General features: G+C 29.5%; 1 long non-coding RNA gene across 1 annotated transcript in view; it reads right to left on the bottom strand.

Moving 5' to 3' along the window:
• LOC124420955 overlaps positions 1-7,574 on the bottom strand; it is a 54,656-nt gene that overhangs the window by 25,120 nt on the left and 21,962 nt on the right. The window contains exon 2 of the long non-coding RNA XR_006941456.1: positions 2,356-2,373. This is a non-coding gene — a long non-coding RNA (uncharacterized LOC124420955). The remainder of the gene's footprint in view (positions 1-2,355; positions 2,374-7,574) is intronic.

Here is a 7,574-nt window from a genome sequence, read left to right as displayed (position 1 = left end):
CTATAGACTAGACTATAGACTAGACTATAGACTAGACTATAGACTAGACTATAGACTGGACTATAGACTAGACTATAGACTAGACAATAGACTAGACTATAGACTAGAGTATAGACTAGACTATAGACTAGACTATAGACTATAGATTAGACTATAGACTATAGATTAGACTATAGATTAGACTATAGACTAGACTATAGACTAGACTATAGACTAGACTATAGACTAGACTATAGACTATAGACTAGACTATAGACTATTGTCTAGAATATAGCCTAGACAATACTATAGACTAGACTTAGCTCATAAGTTTTCTTAGGTACAAAAAGTTTTTAAATTTATTACAGATTTTCTTTCCCACTTTGGAGCCTGACAGTCTAGATATATTTGCTGTTTATTTTTTTAAAGTTTTTTATTTTATAAAAAATCCAATAAAATTGTACAAAAAAAACTTTAAGAAAACTACATCTCTATAAATAACACTTTCATTTTCTTCCGCAAATGTTGTCATTACTACAACAAAACAAAAAGTCCGACATTATCTTATTTTGATATACTAGGCTGCAACAAAAAGAAAAAAAGAAATAAACTAAAACAAAAGAAAATACAAGAAAAATAAATAAAAAACAAAACAATAAAATGCAAACAATAGGGTGCAAAATGTAAAGAGTTAATTTGATTTCATTCGCATACGAGATACAAATGCCAACAGAAAACAAGTAAACAACAATTATTATGCAACAACAAACATTTTGCACTTGCAACAACTACAATGGCTGCAACAGCAGATATGGGTCTTTTGTTAGTTGTTGTTATAGCAAGCAATTGTTGTTTTATGATATGTTGAAAGAAAAAAGAAAATTTATATGGAAACTAAAAAGGCGAAGATAAAACGAAACTAGTTGGAAAATTGTTGAGAAAGAAGAAAGGTATAAGGTAATGTTGACTCTAAATAATAGTGGCAACAAATTTCTTTAAGTTTATGTCGGATGTCATTAGGATCATTCAGCTCCTATTAGGAAGATTTTGAACTTGAAAAAAGTATTTTTATCAAAACATTTTTAATAATCCTTACTTTTCATTATTCAGCCTAATTTTACTTATTATAGCGTAAAACACTATAAAAACATTTAGAAATCATCAACCCAAGTTGACTCCTATTACTCACAGTCACTGTTCATTCATTCATGTTTGTAGCTTTGAATTTTAAATGTAAATTTGTACCGTATAAATTGTACGTACCTCCCTTTATAAACACAAGTTGTAATTTTCAACGCCTCAAGATACATTCCAATAGAAAAGTATAAACTAAAAGGTTGGAAATAAATAAAATAATTCATGCAATTCAACAAAAGAAAAGTTTTTTCATTTGTTTAATTTAACATCAAACGAATCTGAACTTTACTACACATGGCAAAATGAACAGACTGACTGGCAGTAAGACAGACATAAATGTTTGCCAACATTGTGATATGACATAAATGTCATACCAGTGAAAGGAAACATGCATGTTTAAATAATTTATAGTTGTTCAACATTGTTAGGGGTGTTTCCGAAGACTCTAAGTATAGATCAGTTTATAGTCTGGACTATAAATCAATCTATAGTCAGGACTATAGATCAGTCTATAGTCAGGAATATACATCAGGTTTTAGACTGGACTATAGATCAGTCTATAGTCTGGACAATAGATCAGTCTTTAGTCTGGACTATAAATCAGTCTAGTCTGAACTACAGATCAGTCTATAGTCTGGACTATAGATAGTCAGATCAGTCTATAGTCTGGACTATAGATAGTCAGATCAGTCTATAGTCTAGACTACAGATCAGTCCATAGTCTAGACTACAGATCAGTCCATAGTCTGGACTATGGATCAGTCTATAGTTTGGACTATAAATCAGTCTATAGTCTGGACTATAGATCAGTCTATACTCTGTACTATAGATCAGTAAAGTCTACAGTCTGGACTATAGATCAATCTATAGTCTGATCAATAGTCCAGGCTATAGATCAGTCTATAGTCTGGACTATAGATCAGTCTATAGTCTGGACTATAGATCAGTCTATAGTCTGGACTATAGATCAGTTTATAGTCTGGACTATAGATCAGTATATAGTCTGGACTAAAGATCAGTCTATTGTCTGGACTATAGATCAGTTTATAGTCTGGACTATAGATCAGTATATAGTCTGGACTAAAGATCAGTCTATTGTCTGGACTATAGATCAGTCTATAATCTAGACTATAGATCAGTCTATAATCTAGACTATAGATCAGTCTATAATCTGGACCGAAAAATAGACTAGGAACCGGACATTTCGTTTTATTTTATATTATTTATTATAAATCTTACCTTTTCAATTATATTTTCCTGAAACAGAAAGAAAAAATTATTAGAATTATTAAAATTAAAAAAATCGTTTAGAAAATTTTAAATTTTTAAAATTTATTAATTAATTATTTTTCATAATTTTTTTAGCTTTTAATTTTGATTCCAAACATTATTTGACACACCCATTTTTTTAGCTATAGATTCTCCCCGAAAGAAATATTGATAAAAAGTGGAAAAATTATAAAAAAATATAAATAAAAACAAAATAAATAATGTTTTTAAAACTATTATAAAAGATGACGTTAGTTTCACGGGTAGAAATTCTGCTGATAAACAACATTTAACACATTTACATATTTTTATTTTTGACTGTAACCAAATATTATTAAAAAAAAAAACAAAAAAAAATATACAAAAGATTAAAAAATCGCAGACAGTAAATGTGTTTTATTTTTTATTATATTTTTTTTTTTTGCATATTTGAATTTTAATACAAAACATTTGTTATCGTGAACTTGTTTCTCTAAATATTTAGCAAAACAAACAAAATAATAATAAAAGTGCAAATGATTTAAGAAAATAACAAACAAAAAGATTTATAAAAAACCTGCTGATGGTTTTCTAATTTTGTTATTTATTTATTTTTATTAAGTATTATTGTTTTTTATTTTCGACTTTGAAGTTTATAACACCGAACAAATAAAAGGTCTTTAACAGAATAATAATTATCAAAAAAAAACAAAAAACAAGAAACGGGTTCACCAAAAGTTGATAAGGTAGTTTTAGAAATGGGTGTGATCATTAAGATACACATCTACATGTGTGATCTATAGTCAAGAGTCTAGCCTATAAACTGATCTATGATCCCAACTTATAGATGGATGTAGAGCCAAAACTATAGACTGATCTATAGTCCAGACTATAGACTGATCTGTAGTCCAGACTATGGACAGATCTATAGTCCAGACTATAAATAAGTCTATAGCTCAGACTGAAGAGTGATCTACAGTGCAGATTATAGACTGATTTATAGTCCAAATTATAGACTGATCTAGACACCAGACTATAGACTGATCTATAGTCCAAACTATAGACTGTTCTAGAGTGCAAACTATAGACTGATTTATAGTCCAGACTATAGACTTATCTATAGTCAAGACTATTGACTGATCTATAGTCCAGACAATAGACAGATTTATAGTCTAGACTATAGGCCGATCAATAGTCCAGACAAGATAATGATATATAGTCAAGACTATAGATTGATATATTGTCCAGACTATATACTGATTTATAGTCCAGACTATAGACTGATCTATAGTCCAGACTATAGACTGATCTATAGTCCAGACTATAAACTGGTCTATAGCCCAGACTATAGACTGATTTATAGTCCAGACTATAGACTGATATCTAGTCCAGACAATAGACTGATCTATAGCCCAGACAAAAGACTGATCTATAGTCCTGACTATAGACTGATCTATAGTCCTGACTATAGATTAATCTATAGTCCAGGCTATAGGCTGATCTATAGTCCAGACTATAAACTGATCTATAGTCCAGACTATAGACTGATCTATAGTCCAGGCTATAGGCTGATCTATAGTCCAGACTATAGACTGATCTATAGTCCAGACTATAGACTGATCTATAGTCCAGACTATAGACTGATCTATAGTCTAGACTATAGACTGATCTATAGTCCTGACTATAGACTGATCTATAGTCCAGACTGTAGACTGATCTATAGTCCAGACTATAGACTGATGTATAGTTCAGACTATAGACTGATCTACAGTCCAGGCTATAGACTGATCTATAGTCCAGACTATAGACTGATCTATAGTCCAGACTTTAGACTGATTTATAGTCTAGACTGATCTATAGTCTAGACTGATCTATAGTCTAGACTGATCTATAGTCCAGACGATCTATAGTCACATATTATAAAATGATCTATTGTCCACACTATAGACGGATTTATAGTCCATACTGTAGACTGATCGATAGTCCAGACTATAGACTGTTGATCTATAGTCAGACTATGGAATTGTCTGAAATCAAGCCAATAAACTGATGTATTATATAGTGTATATACTATTATTAATTTCCTCTTTTTGGTCGAAACTCGTCCACTGTGCACGTGTTTAAATTTATGTTTATTTATTATTTTAAACATATTTTTGTGCAATAACATAAATAACATGATTAAAAGGCAATACTTTTTGAAAGTCTGCACACATTGTTATTCAATCAAAAAAAATCTAATTATTTAAACATTAAATACATAAAAACAAACACACATTTAATACAACCGCAGCACCCCGTAGTTCTTGGTAACTGTAACAATCAATTTAGTTTGGATACAAGCTATGACTTCGTTAGTTCAGAACAAAGGGAGAATGTTATAAACTTAAAAAAAAACTCTCCGGAATACTCGCAGACTAATTCTTATTGACGAAGAAAATGTCTGTTGAGATAAACAAAAGTTATTTTTAATATGAACAAAATATTAGTTTTTAAACTATAATCCAAATGTAATAAACTCTTTATCAGATAATGCTATATATCTACTCAAGGTTATTTCTTTATAACTGCATTTTAAATCAAATTAATTATATTTCATTTTAATAAACTAAATCTGTGTACACCAACATATGTTTAAAATATATCTTTTGTCAATTTAATTTTTTTTTTTCATTTCAATTGAATATTGTTGTTAATTAAATAATATACGATGTCATTATGAGCAGATCATTAACCGAAATAAATTTCATTCAAAAAAAGCAACAATTTTCCCTACAGCAGTAATAAATAATAGAATAGAAAATGCATTATGAAAACATATGAATGACAAAAACAGAAACCAAAATCTTTAAATACCTTACACAACATACATACATTCGTATACATATTTCTGAAAATGAGAAGAATTTTGCAATATGAGGAATATTCATTTAGTCATATTATAAACAAACGGAAGCATAGTGGGTCAAAAACTTGAATGTTTTGAAACTGATTGAAAAACTGGTTAATAAAATTTGTTTCAACTATAGGCTGATTCATACTCCAGCCTACAGAATAAACTATATTCGCAACTATAGACTGCTCTATAGTCGTTACTGTAGACTGATCTAAAATACAGAATATATATCGATTTAGATTATAATATAGATTGATCAATTGTCCACACTACAGACAGATCTACAGTCCACACTATACACAAATCTAATGTCTAGATTATAGAATGATCTTTAGTCCATACTATAGACTCTAATGTCTAGACTATAGACTGATCTTTAGTCTAGACTAGATATAAACAGTCTATAATTCAGACTATAGACCGATCTATAGTCCAAACTATAGAAGATCTATAGCCCAGACTACAGACTGATCTATGGATTGACCTATATTTTCGACTATAGACGTATTTATAGTTCCAGACTATAGTCTAGACTGTAGAATGATTTATAGTCCAGACCATAGACTGATCTTAAGTCCAGAATATAGATTGATCTATAGTCAAGACTATAGATACAGACTGGTCTATAGTCCAGACTATAGAAAGTTCTATTGTCCACATTATAGACTGATCTTTAGTCCAGACTATAGACAAATCTACATTCGAGACTATAGACCAATCCATAGTCCAGACTATAGACTGATCTATAATCCAGATTATAGATATATCTATAGACCAGACTATAGATAAATCTACAGTCCGTCCACACTATAGACAGACTATAGACAATTCTACAGTCCAAACTATAGGAAAATCTAAAGTCCAGACAATAAACTAATCTATAGTACAGACTATAGACAGATATACACTCCAGAAGTCTATTATAAAGAAGTCCAGACAATAGACTAATCTATAAATTCACTATTCTAGAATTTAGATTGATAAATAGTCTAATCTATAGTGCAAACTATAGACTGATCTATATTCCAGACTATAGTATGATCTATAGTCCAGACTATAGCCTGATATATAGTCCAGATTTTAGACTGAAATATAGTCCAGACTATAGACTGATCTATAGACCAGACTTTAGACAGATCTACACTTCAGACTATAGACTGGTTTTTAGTCCAGACTATAGACTGATCAATAGAACAGACTATAGACAAATCTGCAATCCAGACTATAGACTAATATATAGACAATAGACTAATCTATATATTTACTTATATTCTAGAATTTAGATTGATAAATAGTCTAATCTATAGTCCAGACTATAGACTGATATATAGTCCAGACAAAAGACTGATCTAATGTCCAGACTATACACTGATATATAGTCCAGACTATAGACTAGACTTTAGACAGATCTACACTCTAAACTGATCTATAGTCCGGACTATAGACTGGTTTTTAGTCCAGACTATAGACTGATCAATAGACCAGACTATAGACTGATCAATAGATAAATCTGCAATCCAGACTATAGACTTATATATAGTTCAGACAATAGACTAATCTATATATTTACTTATATTCTAGACCTTAAATTGATAAATAGTCCAGACTATAGACTGATCTATAGACTGCAGACTAATCTGTAGTCCACACTACAGACTGATTTATAGTTTACACTGTGACTGATCTATAGTTCATACTATAGACCAGCTGATCTTTAGTTCACACTATAGACTGATCTATAGTCTACTAATCTAAAGAATAATCTATAACCGTATCTTACATTATCAGACTTATTAGTTATTATAAAGAAACATTTAATTTAGAACCACTGTGCACTAAAACAAAACTAGCTACCATACAAACATACTTGTTGCAAAATATCAGTTTTTTTTTTGTTTTCATTTCATAAATTATGTTGTAGTTTTTGTTGCGAACAACAATAATAAAGCTCATTTAGAATATAGAAAAATGTACAGAAAAAAGTTCAAGGTTACAAAAATGGGAATAGACAAAAATATGTAGTACATAATCGTTTGTGCTCATACAAGAAATCGATTACAGCAAAAAATAATTTACAATAAAATATGTATTGAAAATAATGTATAAATATAAATACAACAACATAATGTTTTAAACATTATGTAAAATTTAAAAAAAAATCTAAAAAAACCTTAAGTATTGCTGCAAATATTTATTGTTGATAGAGTTCTTAAGTAAATATTAATTAATTAAACATAAAGAAAACACAAAGAAATCGTAAAGTATATATTTGTTTTCTTGACTTATGGAATACAACTGGAGTATAAGTCAATTT

Source organism: Lucilia cuprina, chromosome 6 (genome assembly GCF_022045245.1).
Source record: "Lucilia cuprina isolate Lc7/37 chromosome 6, ASM2204524v1, whole genome shotgun sequence".
In the NCBI taxonomy this organism is placed as follows: domain Eukaryota; kingdom Metazoa; phylum Arthropoda; class Insecta; order Diptera; family Calliphoridae; genus Lucilia; species Lucilia cuprina.
Note: the sequence above shows the minus strand (reverse complement) of the source record. Positions and strands in the feature narration are given on the sequence as shown.